Raw genomic sequence first — 3,845 nt, 5'->3', positions numbered from 1 at the left:
GAACTTTGCTATATGCCATCCCACGGTGTATAGTCTGTTTCTTGACTTAATAATTACAGGAGCGAGTTTACACCTACAGCAAAGCTGCTGCTTGTTCGCGTCTCGGGTCACGCAACATTTTATGTGTCTACTTTTATACCAGTACCATGTTGTTTTGATCCTTGCAGCATAATTTGAAGTCCGGTAACGTGATGCCTCCAGTTTAGTTATTGTTACTTAGGATTGATTTGGCTATTCAGGCTCTTTTTTGGTTGTATATAAATTTCAGAATTGTGTTTTTTTCTAATTCTGAAAAAAATTACATTGGCATTTTGATAGGAATTGCATTGAATCTATAGATTGCTTTGGGCAATATGGTTATTTGCACAATATGGATTCTTCTGACCCATGAGCATGGAATGTTTTTTCAATTTATTTGTGCTGTCTACGATTGCTTTCATCAGTGATTTGTACTTCTTCCTATAAAGACTTTTCATCTCCTTAGTTACATTTATTCCAGGGTGAATATGTGTGTGTGTGTGTGTTTATTTGTTTGTTAGTTTTTTGCAGCTATGGTACATGTGCTTGAGTTCTTGATTTTGTTCTGTCCTTGGCCATTGTTTCCGTATAGAAATATGATTGAATTTTGCATATTAACTCTATAATCTGAGACTTTGCTGTTTTGTTTGTCAAATCTAGGGATCTTTCGGAGGTGTCCTTAGAGTTTTCTAGGTATAATATTGTATCATCAGAAAGCAGAGATAGGCTCGGCGCTTGTAGCTCAAGTGGCTATGGTGCCAGCCACATACACTGGAGCTGGCGGGTTCAAATCCAGGCCGGACCTGCCAAACAACAATGGCAACTACAACCAAAAAAATAGCCGGGCTTCTTGGCGGGTGCCTGTGGTCCCAGCTACTCCGGAGACTGAGGTGAGAGAATCACTTAAGCCCAAAAGTTTGAGGTTGCTGTGAGCTGTGATGCCACAGCACTGACACTCTACCCAGGGCGACAGCTTGAGACTCTGTCTCAAGGGAAAAAAAAAAAAAAAAAAGTACTTACTTTTGTCAACTGTATATACAGTAGTGAGGAATAAAATGCACGCACAAAACAATGGTTGTAATATGAAATATCTTCAAAATATGACCAGTCTGGCATAGAATCTTCTCCTCCTTCTCAAGGTCTTTGGCTCCCTGTCTTCTAACCTGGATGAGCATTGCAGAGGTTGTCTAACAATTCCATTTCAAAGTCATTTCCAGAAGACTTTATCTATCATTTTTTTTAAACAAATGGGTATTCACGAGATGTGTTATTTTCTAACTCTATCATACATTGGCAATGTCTTTACATCTAGAAGGGCTAGATGTCCTGAACATTTTCTTTTAAAAGGTAGGGGGGAAAGTTCAGAGCTGTTTTTTCATCACAGGCCTTCAATAACTGGCCAGTAAACATTCCCAACCGGTGGTGAGCATTCCAAAAGGCCAAATGTGATATGTTGTTTCCTCTGATGTCACGGTCTGGTGGTAGAATGAAGACCAATTGCCCGATGGTCTGCTAACCATTCCACCCATCCTCATCCAGGGCTCAGCTCAGCTCAGCTCCAGGCCAGTTAAGGTCTTTGTCTGTCCTTGTCAGGTCTGTCCTTGCTCAACTGGGACAGAGCAGTCACACCAGGATCTGCATCTGCGCCATTCCACGAGCCAAGGAGGTGACTGAGCGTCCTCGGACCCGCTTTCTCGGACCCTCCAAACCCTAACAGCCCTCTATGGTGTTCTGGCAGCTGCCATTCTTCTCCTCCCACTACACCCACTGCCTTGTCCTGAACATTTGCAGGGGGCTTCCCCGAGGCAGGGCAGGGTTGGGCCAGGAGTCTGGCCTGGGAGAGCTGCAGGCATCATCAGATTATGGAGGTGGGGTTGGCTGCGGCTTCCAGGCTTGTGCTGGGCCAGAGGGCAGTCACAGTGAGAGCTTCTAGTGATTGTAGGGCAGAGGGTGCAGACCATCTGGGGGCCCCCCAGCTCACCCGATGGCTCAGAACGGGAGTGCCCCAAAGGCCCAGCAAGAACTAGCCCAGCTATGTCTCACGGCACTCTCTCTATGCCGAATTTCTAAAGTCTTCTTATCAGAAAAGGATACTAAGTTTTGTCGAATCTTTTTCTGCATCTGTTGAGAGGATCACCTGGTCTTTGTTTTCCCTTCTACTTATGTGGATAATTACTTTTATTGATCTGCCTACGTTACACCAGGTTTGTTTTGTTTTGTTTTGAGACTAGAGCCTCACTTTGTTGTCCCAGGTAGAGTGCCATGGCGTCATAACTCTCAGCAAGCTCAAACTCTTGGGCTCAAGAGATTCTCTTGCCTCAGCCTCCCTGGGACTATAGGCGCCTGCCACAATGCCGGGCTGTTTTTGGAGGTGGGGGTGGGGGGGTGTCTTGCTCTTGCTCAGGCTTTTTGTTGTTGCTGTTACACCTGTTTTGAAAACCTGGTATAAAGCCTACTTGATCATGATGCATAATATTTTATTGTGTAGCATTTGGTAGGATTTTATTGCATATTTTTTGCATCAGTATTCATTAGTGACTTTGGTCTGTAGTTTTCCTTTTTGTTGGGTCTTTTCCTAGTTTTGGTATCAAGATGTTTCCTTGACTGTGTTGGGGAAGGTTCCTTCTCCATGTTTTGGAATAGATTCTGTAGTATAGATACAATGTCTTCTATGAAGGTTTGATAGAATTCTGTTGTGAAGCCATCTGGTTCAGGGCTTTTTTTTTTTTTTTTTTGGTTGGGAACTTTTTTATTGTTATTTCAATTTTGGTGATTAATATCATTCTGTTCAAGAGATCTGTTTCTTCCTGGTTAAGTCTAAGGAGGTTTTATGATTTCAGGTATTGGTCCATTTCCTACGCATTGGCAAATTTCTGGGCATAGAGTTTTTGTATTAATCAGATATGAACTCTTGTATCTCTGTGGTATCTGTTGTTATTTCTCCTTTTCTTGTTTCTGATTGAGTTTGTTAGATAGCTTACTTTTCTATTTTTAGTTAATCTGGCCAAAGGGTTGTCAATTTTGTTTATCTTTTCAAAGAACCAACTTTTTGTTTCATTGATTTTCTGAATGATTTTTTTTTTTGTTTTCAATTTCATTTATTTCTGCTTTAGTTTTGATTATTTATTTTCTTGTGCTACATTTGGGATTAGATTGCTCTTCCTTTTCCAGTTCCTTGAGGTGGTTCATTAGTTTGTTAATGTGTATTCTTACTGTTTTTTGGATGTGGGCATCTAATTTATAAATTTTCCTCTAGGAACTGCTTTTGCAGTATTCCTCAGGTTTTGATACCTTGTGGCTTCCTTGTCATTATGTTCGAGAATCTATTGAGTTCCTTCTTTATCTCCTCCTTGACCGAGCTATTGTTCATCATAAGGTTGTTTAGTTGTCATGACTTTATGTGGGGATGAAGGTTTTGTTGGAGTTGAGTTCTACCTTTCTTTGCTTGTGGTCTGAAAAGATACAAGTAATTTCTATTCTTTTCATTTTGTTGAGGTTTGATTTCTGTCCTAGGATATGGTCAGTTTTGGAGTAAGAACCATGAGCTGGCATGAAGAACGTATACACAATAGTTTGGGGGTGGTATGTTCTGTCTATGTCTACTAAACCTAATTATTCTAGGGTAGGATTTAAGTCTCTTGTTCTATATTTACTGTCTATTTAGAAGATCTGTCCAGTTCTGTCAGTGGGGTATTGAAGTATCCAGCTATCATGTTGTTGGATGATATCATATTGCTAAGATGAATTAGGTGTTTTTTTTTGTTTTTTTTTTTTTTTTGTAAATCTGGAAGCATTTAAGTTGGGTCCATGTATATTTGGAATTGATA

This window comes from Nycticebus coucang, chromosome 5 (genome assembly GCF_027406575.1).
Source record: "Nycticebus coucang isolate mNycCou1 chromosome 5, mNycCou1.pri, whole genome shotgun sequence".
Classification (NCBI taxonomy): Eukaryota; Metazoa; Chordata; class Mammalia; order Primates; family Lorisidae; genus Nycticebus; species Nycticebus coucang.
Note: the sequence above shows the minus strand (reverse complement) of the source record.